Source organism: Gracilinanus agilis, chromosome 6 (assembly GCF_016433145.1).
Source record: "Gracilinanus agilis isolate LMUSP501 chromosome 6, AgileGrace, whole genome shotgun sequence".
Lineage (NCBI taxonomy): Eukaryota > Metazoa > Chordata > Mammalia > Didelphimorphia > Didelphidae > Gracilinanus > Gracilinanus agilis.
In genome coordinates, this window is record NC_058135.1 from 234,169,064 (window position 1) to 234,183,457 (window position 14,394).

At 38.2% G+C, this 14,394-nt stretch overlaps 1 protein-coding gene across 1 annotated transcript in view; it reads left to right on the forward strand.

Annotated features, from left to right (window-relative positions):
• The window catches only part of SOX6 (SRY-box transcription factor 6), a 676,476-nt gene that overhangs the window by 559,235 nt on the left and 102,847 nt on the right, over nt 1–14,394 (forward strand). The window lies entirely within an intron of this gene.

The window sequence follows — 14,394 nt, forward strand, 5'->3', positions numbered from 1 at the left end:
GGGTTTCCCAAGCCTTCCCAGCATGGCTACAACTTGATGCCCGGGAAATCCCAGAACAGCTCGGCTGACACATATCTCTTTAGTCCTTACATACAGATGCTGCTGCATGAAATCTATGACAAAATCGGGGGGAGAATAATCCCCTCTTCTCCCAATTTTACAGCAGGTTTTAAAATTATTATTATTATTATTATTTTAAGAGCTGCTTTCATTTTGAGCTAAGGACATTCTCTCTGTCCCCCCCCCCCCCCCAATCCCCATCTGTTTGCAAGCTAAACAAGGAAATGCCACAGCTCTGTCAACAGCTATGATAAACTGTTGATACTAACGAAGCATTACAATTTTGTTAGTCTGATTCATTCCTAAACACAGGTTCCTCCGGGGGAAAAAAGTCAAACACATACACGCACATAGACATGTGCCACATGTGCAAACACACACACATGTAAATACACAACTGTGGTTCCAAGCTTATCTCCCTGCCTGAATTGCCCGAGTTTTTCTGTCCTTCAAAGTTTGTCACTTATAACATGAATGAGGCTGGGCAAGTCTTAACAGCATTTGCAGCTGTAATCTGGAAGATTGAAGTTCTGTAATTGAAGGAAGCAAAGGTATTTAAGATGGAAAGACCCCCTTCAAGCCAACCTGATTCAAACTTTCTATCTGTCTGTTTCTCTCCTTCCTTCCTTCCTCCCTTCCTTCCTCCATTCCTCCCTCTCTTTCTCCCTCCCTCCTTCCTTTCCTTCCTCCATTCCTCCCTCTCTTTCTCCCTCCCTCCTTCCTTTCCTTCCTCCATTCCTCCCTCTCTTTTTCCTTCCTTCCTTCCTTCCTTCCTTCCTTCCTTCCTTCCTTCCTTCCTTCCTTCCTTCCTTCCTTCCTTCCTTCCTTCCTTCCTTCCTCCCCCCCTTTTTTTTTTAAATTAGAGACACAGTAATGACCTTTGGTTGTTGTACTGGGTACTGATCCAAGGCTCTGCTCACTGTGCCTCAGGGGCACACTATTGTGAGAGTGAAGGCCAAAAAGAATTCTATTTTTAGTTGAACCGTTCAGCAGATGGAGGCATGCATACTCCTCTATTTGAAGGTTGAAGGGGTTTGAACCATTAATTTTTTTTAACCATTAATTTTGATAACGTATTTAACCCTGGGAACAATCAGAAACTGCAACTCTAAGGTTACAATGCTTTTGACCTTTTAAAGAACAGAGGGCACTCGGTACAGTAAACAATATATTATATTTCTACTTATTCTGATTCTCTCACACATATAAATTTCAAGGCACAGTTGACATTTGCTTTCCTCAGCTATTTTAGCATTGGTCCTTAAAGTAAGCCAAGAAGAATGTGTAGGAAAAGGGGGCCGATGTAATGTGACAGTCATGTAAATACGGTCCTTTAAATAGCTCAGATGTTAAATGTGGCCTTTTATGAAGAAATATAAATTTTTCTTCTCAGGAACTAGGCTCTTGGTGACTTATTTTCAATGAAAAAATGGTTTTAGAGGATTGACTCTACGTAGTTTCTTCCAAATGGGATGCAACCTTAAAACCAATTTTTTTTTATTGAGACAAATATTGCCTGATAATTGTAGCTTAGACTAAAAGTAGTTAGGCGCCAGCCTGGTACCATGGCCTGTGAGGCAATACACCTGCCCTGTGCCTTCTTATTAAATGATGCATGCTCTTCTTCAGCAAATACAGCCGTTAAATATCACACAGCTTAAGTATTTCTAATTAAAATATCTCCATGTGTCAGCATATTGGTAATGTATTATTTTAATCCATTTATTTTGTTTATGAAACAGTGACATATGTTTAGATTGTGAAATATATGAGCCTTAAAAATCACTTTATTGAAGAAAATTAATTCCTACAATACTGTCTCGGTAATGTGTTCACTCACCCAGTCAGTCACTGGCGGCACTGCCAGTCTTAATGTTGGTTAGACACACTTAACAGTTTTATCTGACATAACCGTCTAGGAGAGAGGCAATAACAGGTTTGTTGCCAGCCTTTCTCCCAACAACAATCCTCCACCCCACCCCCAGGCCCCCCAACTACTGTGAGACATCAACCACGGGGTTTTCTGTTGCTTCTTTTCTCTCTTTTCTTTTTCTTCTTCTTCTTCTTTTTTTTTTTTTTGGTTTTATTTATTTATTTAAACATAATGAAGAATGTGGGACTGAGTAAACGGACAAGGGATTCTGAAAGACCAATCAAAATTAAAAACCAGCTAGTTACCTTTTCAAAGTTAGACAGAGTAATTTGTTTGTCAGCGGGGAGATGTTTGGGTCAGCCCTGAGATGGAGCGACTGTCAGCGGGAATTCCTACAAGACAAGTAATTTCACTCCATGTATTACTGACAGATTGCTCACTTCTCCGAATCACCAGAGAAAACAAACTTAATATTGTTACAGGCAGAGTTTCTGTCTTCATTAGCCTCAGAGAATGATTTTTATCGCACACTCAAAGACTACCTAGCTTTAGTGGGACATATTTTAACCGACTACTCCTTGTAACGATAGTGTGAGTGGTGACCTAATTGAAGGGAATAGTAAATGAAAATTTGGAAATAGGGAAATGGCTATGTAAATAATTTTTCCATTTTATTTGATGGGAATTATGTATAAAGTATAGAGGAAGCCAGAGGAAAGGGGCTTAATTAGAGCCTTAAGGCACTCCAAAAGACTATACCAATCAGAAGATGCACAAAAATGAAACCATTTGATTCCTGCCAAGTTTGCAAAGATGAAAGAGAACAATTGAAGTTTTGCAAAAGTGAATACAAACACATATTTTATTTAAATGAAATTGTCAGTTTCTAAGGGGGAATGGAAATTGAAGGAGCAGCCTATCAGGATCGGGAAATGGGACTATTCAAACTCTCTCTTTCTGATACTCTGTTCACTTGAGTATGGAATCATAAAAGTATTCCATTGTGATAGGGGTGGGAAGGTGAGTTAGGCTTGACCTGGGAGGGTAGAATTTCACAAGGACCAAGTGAATGCAAATGAACCCAAAGACAGGGGAGAAACAATATAGGTAAAAAGCTCTTGTTTTCAAGATGCCATCCATGGGGTGGCACGTTGAAAGGCGAGGAGGTTCCCCTCATTCACTTTTCTACTTATTCCTTCTCCCTGCTTCCTTCTGCCATTGCAAACCACACACCCTAAGGAAACAGGGTAGGGAAACGTGAGGAGAATACTGGGATCAGGGCTAAATCAGGATAGGGTCTAGATGAGTGGTCTTCAACTCAAAAAGATGCTGGGTTGCATATTGACTTAAAAGACCACAAATGAACATTATCTATGTTGTATTGTATTTTTATTTTGTTAAGCATTTCTCAATTACATTTTAACTTGATTTGGGCCTCACTTGGGATGTTGGGGGCCTGAGAGTTTGATACCTCTGGTCTAGAATAAGCTGAAGGGTGCCAGGCTTCTCAGTAGTTACTTGGTCATATCTATCCCTCTTTGGGTTCAGAGGTATTAGTTTTCCTGATGGTGGGGTGGCAGAGGGGCTATGTCTTTTGATCCCCTAGGAACTTAAGCTTCTGGTGAATGCTGCTTTAGAGGTATGCAGAGGAAGGTGATAGGAGTAGTGAGAGAGGTTTTCATGAATTACTTAGAACTGATCAATTCATATGTGGAATAATTAAAAATCCGGCAAATGAGATGTTCCAGGTTGGTTGAGGAGATGAGATGCTAAGGGACCAGAGGAAGATTCTGAGGTTGGAAAGGCCTTTTTAATGAGACTTCAGGTTCAGAAAATCTGATTTCTTTTTGCTTTTAGATTGGAGAAGCTTATGTCTCAAGCCTCCTTTTTAGCCTCCCACAGATTAAAAACAGCTCATAAATCTATTAAATTTTTTTTTCAAAAAACTTGATTTTTTTTAAGGTGCCGTAATGTAGCACATAGGGAGTTAAGGAGGAGAGGATTCTCTCAGAACCCTCAGATAGATCTGTGAATCGACTTAGAACTTGTCAATGGGTGGGGCATTGAACTATATTCATTTATTCACTGATTTATTGATCATCATTTATTATTCTTATGTCTGCAGAACACAATGCTAGGGAAATAAAACATTTAAGACAAACCTCTGTCTTCATGGGACTTAAGTAATTGTGATAACAATGATGTGTTCTAATGGAAAGATTCCTGGATTTGGGATTCAAGAACCAGAGTTTCCAACTTAGTACACTTCCTAGTAGCTGCTTCTCTTTGGTCAAGTCATTTGAACCTCCCTGGGGTTCATTTTCCTCATTTATACAATGAAAGGAGTTGGACAAACCAGATGTTTTCTCTAGTTCTCTTTACCTCCAAATCCTCAGGGTCTGTGAAAATAGTACATAATAAAAAGTGAAAAGGTATTAAAAACAAATGTGATGTGGATGCCACATTGGAGGGAAGAAAATTTTCAATGGGGAGATCCAAAAGATTACTCAATAGAAAATTCATAATTTTTATTTGCAGGGTTTGCTTGTCAGGTAAATCATATTTATTTACCTCTTCTCTCAAGAATGGCAGGTATTTCTATTGGCTGACTAAAATACAAGCTCAAAAATATTGTTCATTTAACATATATTTTGGACTAAATTAAAGCTGGAGGAGTGGGTGGGGCTAAGGATACAGGTAAAGGTTGGAGAGCTAAATAACAAGAGTCTTTCTGAAGTCTCTTCTCTATTTCCCCACCACAGGATGTGTCAGTGTTTGCTGCATTTAAGAAACAGAAATCACAAAGAAATGGAATTTAAATGTTTTGACATATCAGGTGACAGGACAGGCAGAGCAAGGACAAAAACATTTTTTAATCATATGTTAATTGAATGGGATTCTGAAGCTACAGCTGAATGGGTTTTCCCCTCAGACATGCCCCAGCTGTGTGATAAAACTTCTGACCAGTAGAGCCAGTGTCTATTTATTAATTCTGTGTCTATTGCCTCCTTCCCTGATTCCTTGGGAGAAGCGTGGTAGCTGCAAGCAGTAGCGTGTGTCCTATGAAGTCTATATTTGTCTCTCTGTGTGTACCCATCCTTGCAGTGAGTTAATTTGAAGAAAAGTTTGCACAATTTAATCTCCACCAAAAGTACTTTGCCAACTTTATAGTGATATATGAATGCAAGTTATCGTTGTTAGAAAATGTATCAGCCAATTCACTCCCCTCTGGCTAGTCTCAGTTCTAAATATCATTGGCTAACTGCTCCCATCCTCTCAGGGCTAATAGCAGAAGATCTTTGATCATAGGAGTATAGATTCAGAGCCATAAGAAAGACTATCTAGTCCAACACCCTCATTTTCTGTCTTCTAGGATAGTGTCAGATTTGATGCCTACACTGTCCATGCTGCCATTATAACCAATCTGGGCTTGGCTCTGATCATTATCCACAGTTACCTAGGAGTTGTGGTAATAAACTTAAGTCTATACCTATGGTCTTGAAATTTCATATTTCTGGGCACTCCCATAGTTGATTGGGATTGAAAGTGTCCATGTCCTCAAACACCCACTTCAGAAGTTGCTGTAGATAAAACAAAAAACAAAAAACAAAACAAAACAAAACAAAAACAACCCATCAGCTGATGGTCAAGGGCTCTGGTGGTGCTTAAATGAGCTTTTCTAAATTTCACTAAGATGATCCTTGGACAATAGTCACATAGTTTATTATCAGTACCCTACTATGAAAATTGCCAGATGAAATCATCATTAATTAAAAAAAAATAGATAGATGCCACATACATAACCAAGGTTTTTTTTGTTTTTGTTTTTGCTTAAAATCACCTTATCTGTTTAACTATCTCCTAGTCTGAAAACTGCTAACTTATAATGCTTGTTTGAAACCAGACTAAAATAAAACTGCTTCTACTCTTTGTATATATTTCCAACCCATGGTATCTGGGGATATTTCACATTAACTTATCCTGTTAAGTCACCTCATCACTTATTGTAGAAATGAATTAACTGTTAAAGTGTTGTGTTTTATCCCTTGACAGGAAATCACCCATGATAGTGTTGTAATTATCATCTTAATGGTATTGCCATGACATTAGTAATTAGGAAACAACTTGTCTGCCATTAAAGGGGACTTTAGGGAAACCCCAATGATTAGGAAGTGTAATTATCAGTGGACCCAAAGAAATACCAAGTTACTTCTGAATAGCCAATAAATGATAGTGCATAAGATTTGTCTTTCTTACTAGTGACCACTACAACATATTTTCTCATTGCTTTTTATCATTTTATTTCCAGTGAGACATTCCTTAATGTAGAAAGATTTCCCATTGGCAACCCTTTCCAGAACTGTGAGGCAGACTCACAAAATCATAGAATCTCCAAGTTGGAAGGTACTTCAATGAGTTTTTAGTCCAACCAAAATTCCTTCTAAAAACCCCTAAAAAGGGATCATTGAGCCTTTGTTTTATTCCCAGCATTGACACCAGTCCCTTTCACTTTTGAGATGTTCCAATTGTCAGGAAAGTTTTTCTTATTCTAAACTGAAATCTGCTTTCCTGCAACTTCATTCATTGTTCTGCTCTCTGAGGCCAAGAAGTAGAAACTGAATTGCTCAATACATAAGAGTCCTTCTCTAGTCCATTTGCTTCAGCTGATCCTTTTATGACTGGAACTCTGTGTTGATTGGTCTTTTCTGGATGCTCTTCAAATTGTTAATATCCTTCTTAAAATGAAAATACATTATTGTTCATGTGATCTAGCCAGAGCAGAAGATACTGGTGCTATCATTTTTTATTTTTGTTCTTAACATATTCAAAAAATTGTACTTGAGGCTTTTTGTTTGGTTTTATTTTGCCATGCCATTGATGTTGTGAGCTTTCCTTCCTTATTTTCCCCTAAATCCCTCTCAAACAATAGGGAAACATTTAAAGTCTTTTCAGGTTTTTTTTTTTTATTCCAAGGAATTCTTTAAAGTTTTCCCAATTAAATTCCATCTTACCAGATTTGAACCATTGTTCTGTCCTATCAAGACCCTTTTGGATTTTGACTCCATTCTCCATGGTCAGACCAAGGGATCTATGTATGAATTCATCTAAGCAATTGATTAACAAAAGAACTGCACAACATCCCAGGGCCAAGGACAAATCCCTGAGGTATTACATAAGAGACTTCTGAGTTGACATTGGCCCAACAAAGAGCACTCTGCGACATATATAAGTATTTATCATGCAAACATGCATTCACAGCAGGGTGATTATCACAAGTACAGGAAATCAACATTTCCACAAAGGCAACTTTTTTTTGATTGCAATGAAATATGTAATATCTACTTTGGAGTTTCTAGCTCATTATTAAAAAGAAAAAAGGAGAAACACAAGAAAGGAAAATAGAGGAGTGAGATAAATGTGATGTGAATCCAGAAGCTATAAAGTTTTATAAATCAGAATCTAAAAGAATCTTGGAAGGAAAAAAACCAATCATGTGTATGAAGCTTTCTCCTTAGGTAGGGGGTTTGAGTTGGCAATGCTCCAGACCAGTGATTCCCAAAGTGGGTGCCACCACCCCCTGGTGGGTGCTGCAGTGATCCAGGAGAGTGGTGATGGCCACGGGTGCATTTATCTTTCCTATTAATTGCTATTAAAATTTTAAAAAATTAATTTCCAGGGGGCTAAGTAATATTTTTTTCTGGAAAGGGGGTAGTAGGCCAAAAAAGTTTGGGAACCACTGGTCTAGACTAAGTTGTTGCTTTTACCAGTGGTTCACTAAGATGATCTTGGTATATGGGAAACATAGTCAGCTTTATTCTTGTAGCACCTGATTTACTTCCTGGTTGTCAAATTTTGAAAATGATTAATGTCTTTCAGTTCATTTGGGGGGGCAGCTCATGTAGAAAACATTCAGCATGGGAATTACTAGTTGTTAATATACCTAGATCAGGGTCTAAGGAATTAATATACTTACCAAATGCTCAGGAGTAACTTAAAAATTTCAATTCAATAAACATTTATTATAGAATTACAGAATCACAGAATTTTTAATTTGGAAAGGATACCAGAGTAGAACTATTTTATTCATTATCTAGACAGGAATCCTCTGCTAAATGTCCTTGATGAATGGGCATCCAGCCTTTATCTGAAGAGTTCCATCAATAGAGCACTCACTATTTTATTTGGCAGCCTATTATATTTTGCTTCCCTCTTTAAACAAACAAAAAAGACTATTTTGTAGGATACGATGCTAGAGGCCATTGATATAAAGATTGAAAATGTGATCTGGGTCCTGCCTTCAAGGAGTTCAGAGTCTAAGGGAAAGAATTGTCATCCATTAGGCAGACATTAGATCAAAATCTTTTGCGAAAACTGTTAAATTGTGGCTTTCATTTTAAAGTGAAAAATTAATTTGTTTCTGCTCAGTGCAAAAAGCCCTACTGGTTAGAGAGTTGCTAGGCAAGTCCCATGATCTCTGGGTGAGCTGATGAGTCCCCAGATTAGCTGGGGAGTTCTGACCTTCCTCATCCCCGAGCCTGGGCTGCCGATTGGAGTGCATTCAGCAGGTTGCATGCCAGCAGATGAAACAGATGTTAGACCATACTGGAACGGAGCACAGACTGCATCAGGAGCTGGATGTATTCCTCTTGACATCTGGATGCTGCTGGGTTGTTGGGAAGCCTGCCTCAGGCCAGGAGGCTGCAAGAGCTGGGCAGCGGGGAGCACGGGGGTCTTTGCTGCTCTGTAAGTGATTAGCCCAGCGAAGCAGGAATAATGCTGAATTATCGCTCGGCTGCTTCCTTCCAAGGAACCTTGGGACACAAGGAGAGTCAGGAAGGAGTATTTACAGTAAAGTCATGTTCCGAGAGACAAGACTAATTATAGCATATTAAAAGGCTTTCTTTCAAACGATTTAATTTACAGATTGCTCAGGACAGTTTGTGAAACTTTTTTTTTTTTTGAGTCTTAAACCAACGGCTAATGGAAGCTTTGTTTGGTTTGGTTTTTTTGTTATTTTAATGGCTAGGTTATGAAAATACCCCTTGAGTAATTTTTTTGTAGTTTGGCACTAGATAAATAGGCGGCACCTTATTAAAACAATACTCTTCCAGTGGCCTTGTCTACTGGAAAGGAATCCCCTTCTCTGATGTTAGCTGGGACAAAAGATGGAGGCCATCGCAATTATGTGCAGAGGATGCTGGCTAAGTGGCTTTCAGAGTAGTTCCACTAAAAGGGCTTCTTTTCTTGATAATTTTTCATTGCTAAGACCTTTGGGCTCTTACAAATAGACCGTAGTGATTCATGTTACCTGATAATATAGTAAGGGGGAGCCTTGGATTGTTCTTCCTTAGCTTCTCATATTTAAGTGAGTTTACATTAAATGACCACTGTGGCCATTTAGTGTCTGGCTTGCTAGGTTGCTGTGGAAGCGATTACACAGGATTTTCTTAGTGGGACTGCAATCTATGCGTGGAAAGGAAATAACAATTAAAAAAAATGGAAACACCATTTACTGAAATTCCCTCTAAGTAAGCTATATTTCAATGGGTCATTTAATGCTCAAATTCACAAATGACTTTAGTCATTGAGTTGTATCCTAGTCTCAGAGATTCAGATAAAAAACTCAACAGGAAAAAGGGCTTATCCTGGGATACTCCTCAGAGCAGGCAGCAACCAGTTTAAAAAAGAGTAATTGAGCTGAAGTAGAGTCAAAAAGGGAGGAAGAGTTGGTGGCTCACCCTTAGCCCTGTCTGCTTCCCCAGGGAGGACTCTGTGGGACCCCCTCTCTGACCTAGGGAAGACAGTCTCTCTTTTTAGGCATAGAGTAATTTCCAGGAACCTGGTGAGTATTGGTCTGGCTCATCTTTACTGTCTTGACCTCAGGTAATGCTAGTAATGGGCATTATTGTTAGCCCCTGAGCTTTGAGACAGCAGAAAGAAAGGGAAAAGACAATGTCATTTAGATAATAATAGAGACAGGACTAGGAGTAGACTAGGGAGCCAGAACAAGGGGTGAGAGCACACTGAGGAAGCATTTTTTAATGCTCCTTTCTATAATTGCACATATTTTTGATGCCAGAAGATACTATGTGACTAAATGAGGCTTATTTTCTCATTTCTCATGTTACATACAAAGCTCCCAAGTGCTAGTGGATGCAGGGATACACATACACATATATATGCCATATATATGTTTTCCTTAACTGCCACATAAAAACTTTCTTTTAGTCAAAGAAATAGAAGAGTATGCTTCTTGGTCAAAACAATAACTATTCTGCTTAAGAGTCATCTCCTTCAGTTCTAGAATAAGAAAAAGAGTTCGCCAGACAGACTCAAAGACAAATAATAACATCAATAATGCTGTGAAGAATAATGACTAGCATCTAGGCTGGTTGTTTAGCATTTAAGGTTTGTAAAATTCTTAACAAATATTCCATTTTATCAAAACAACAATCCAGGGGGATGGATGCTATTACACTATGCTTTCTATTTAAGTCAATTAATATTCAGCTTAATACTTTATTCTCTCCACACACAAATGTGTGGCACAATTTTCAGCCACTATCTTTGGTCTATAATTATTTCATCCTAACTGGCTGATATAGTTCTAAGTATTTCTGGATTGAATAGAAATTCATTCACTTGCCCAAAAAATATTCAGTGACTGTCTAAGATGTATAAGACCTTCTACGAGACCCTGCCAGGAAAACAAAGATCAATGAAATAGTAATCTTTACCTTCAAGTAATTTGATATCTGGTAGGAGATACATGACACAAAGAAGGGGAAGCTAGTTGGCTCAGTAGATAGAGCACCAGGCTGGAAATGAGCAGGGGGCAGGGTCCTGAGTTTCAAATATGACCTCAGACACTCCCTAACTGTGTGACCTTGGATAAATCCTTTAACCCAAACTCCCTAACCTTAACAGCTCTTCTGCCTTTAAACCAATACTTAGAATCTGAGACAGAAGGTAAAGTAGGCAATTTTTTTGAGACACATAGAAAGATCAATATACTTATACAATACAATGAACAATTTATCTCTAAAATATTGTGAAAGTAAATTATCTGTCTCTGAGGTCCTTTTCAAACCTAATGCCTAAAACCTACTAGATAGAGGGTGGAATTTGGAATCAGGAAAATCTGAGTTCAAATATGACCTCTAGCTGTTTGAGCCTGGGCAAGTCACCTAACCTGTTGCAATTCCCTCATCCGTAAAACAATGATAATAATATAGTTAAATATGGACAATAATAATAATATATGTGTAAAATATTAACTACATATAGCACCTGCACTGCTAGATTGTTAGGATAAAATTGAATATCTGTTAAATACTTCATAAAGTGCTGCATATATGATGCACATATACAAATATATATAATATATATGTATGCCACTAATTTCAGACTGATAATAAGTAGCATGTTATTTTTCAGTCATATTCAACTCTTTGTGATCTCATTTAAAGTTTTCATGGCAAAGATACTGGACTGTTTTTCTATTTCCTCCTCTAGCTCATTTGATGGATAAGGACACTGAGGCAAATAGGATCACATAGCTAGGAAATATCGGAGGCCAGATTTGAACTTAGGACTTCCAGACTCCAGGTCTGATGCCATATCTACTACCTAGCTGCCCTAACAATTAGCATATATTCTAGTTATTATTTTTTATTTTTAACCTGTGAGTCTAGTAAGTGATGAGTACATTGAGGATAGAGGTGTCCTTTTTTCTTATTCTAGAACTAAGGGAATTGACTATATTAAATAGAATATTAATTGATTTAAATCAGAAGTATGTTATTCCATTCTTTTGACTAAAACAAACCTTTCATGTGCTAGTTAATGATAATAATTTATGTTTATATAGTACTTGCAAGTGTGTAAAGCAGTGATTCCCAAAGTGGGTGCCACTGCCCCCTGGTGGGTGCTGTAGCGATCCAGGGAGGCGGTGATGGCCACAGGTACATTTATCTTTCCTATTAATTGCTATTAAAATTTTTAAAAATTAATTTCCAGGGCTCTAATATTTTTTCTGGAAAGGCCAAAAAAGTTTGGGAACCATTGGTGTAAAGTGTGCTTCCTACCTTTTTACATTACAGTCTCACAACAAGCCATATGAGGTAGGTATTCAGATATTATTATTCCCACTTTGACAATGAAGAAACTTAGACCTAGGCTCAGTAATTTGCTATTGATTGCTTGGCCAATGTCCAATGACAAGATTTGAAACCATGTTTCTTCTGATTTGCACTCCAGCAGCCTTTCCACTTTACTATGTTACCTCATTCAATTCTTTATGAGGTCAACTCAAATAGACGTTTGTGTGTTCTCTATATTTTGGTGGTTGTTATTTGTCCTTTGTTTTCAAAGAGGACCAGTGATGGGGTGCTATCTTCTCTTGTGCACGAGTTGGATTTAAGTGAAGCAGAGTCACACAAAGTTGTCAGCCTCATTCTCTCTCCAGAGTCATCAAAGTCAAGTGGCAGGACAAAAGTCAGGGCTGCTAGTGATAGCCCTGGCTGCAGAGGATGACCTTGGCATCCTTGAGATCTGATCAAGTTCTAGGGGTTCCCCAGAGCCTGTTTGCATCTGCCTTCATGGTCATCAGACCAAATTGTTCTCGTCCACCCAATCCATTGGGGAAGTCTTCACATGCTGGGGGTAGACACCCCTCTAAATCATTGTTGGGTTTGTGGCCTATCAGGTGGAGATGGTTTACTGGAAAATGGTCCCTATGCATGCTACCTCTTCTTGGAGCCACAGGGGAGAGTTACATGCCAGAGTAAGATTAAAATTAATATCCAATAACCCCAAATATTATATTTTATAAGACTTATTAATAATCATTTGAAATAAAAGAAATAAAAGACAAAAAATAAGAACCTGAGTAAAGAGAAGTTTTCCCAGCCATGTTCATGTGAAGAGAGAAAGGGATGGGGTCCCAGAAACTTTATCTCCAAAATATAAGGGCATAACATGAGAACGAAAGTGGGATGCTGGGAATTAGAGTTCTGGGGAACAGATTCTAAATACACACAGATGGACACCAAAGGTGGAAGAGCAGCCCTGAAAAGGGCTCAGCAAGCCCATACCCCACAGGTGCTAGTGCTCCTTAAACACCCATATACTCCTAGATTTTGGTAAGTAACTTGTGCTGCCAAATCATTTGCAGTTCACGTTTCCTCAGTCACATACACACTCCTGAGCATGGCAGACTACATTCTGTAATCATCACTTGCTAAAACTGAATACATATCAATCCCATCATGTGGAAATGAGAACCTGTAAAATGTGTAAGTTAGGGAGTTGAATCAATATGTATACTTGACAACTTGTTGTATACCACGTATACGGCCCCCCTGACACTTTAATTGAGTGATGTACTCATTCATTTCTTTGTTGGTGTGTGTATGTGTGCATGCATGTGTATGCCAATAAAAAACACTGCCCCATTTGTCTGTTTAATGATTGATATATTTTAGGTCTTTATCCCAGCAGGCAGTATTCATTCCTCTTCCCCTCACCCCAGACACCTTCATTTCTAAAGGCCAGTAGTGCTCACCAAGTCCAGGACAACTGGATTTAGGCAGCCAAAGAAAAATCTATATTCTACTGCCTTTGAATAGCAAGAGAGAAGTTTGAAGAAGTCATGGTACTTATTAGTCCAGTGTGTTCTATTCAATGAAGCAGTCATGGTTGACTTTCCTCTAGACTTTTAAGTTTTGGTTCCAATTCTAAAAATAACCCTAGGGACTATTCATTGGTGTTTCTTGGCTGACTTTGGATATAATCATCATCTTTATTATTTTACTAGCAAATGTTAGTTTTTCCTTTAAATATAATTTTTAAAAGTTGAATTCTTAAGTGGGATTTTATTAAGTCTTGAGGCTAATGCAATTTTCAGAGACATAAATGCCTAATTTTATAATGAAAGACAATGGGAAAATAGGGTTTGACATACTGAAATTTCATTTGCATAAAACTATTAAGAAATCCATTTACTTCATATGAGGGGTAAATGATTATGTATGTACATGTGCATATATCACTATTCAAAAGACAGGTAAAGAAGTAGGTTTAGATGGACTTTATTCAATTCAGGGAGTAAATGGGTGGGTGACTTGATGCTTCTTATAAAGCAAATCTCTTTTTGGCTTCAGTTTCCTCACCTCTAAAGTGACTGGTAGTGGGCTAGATGATCTTTTAGGTACCTTAAATCCCTAAATCCCATGATTCTATAAACACATGGTTAGGATGGATAAACTAGTAAGTGGTATTTTTCATGTCTTCATTCTTTTATAGTCGAGGTCTTCAGATTTCCTTGAAACACATTTGGCCTGCATTTGAACACACACCAGATTGGTATTCTCTCTCTCTCTCTCTCTCTCTCTCTCTCTCTCTCTCTCTCTCTCTCTCTGTCTCTCTCTCTCTCTCTCTTTCTCTCTCTCTCTCTCTCT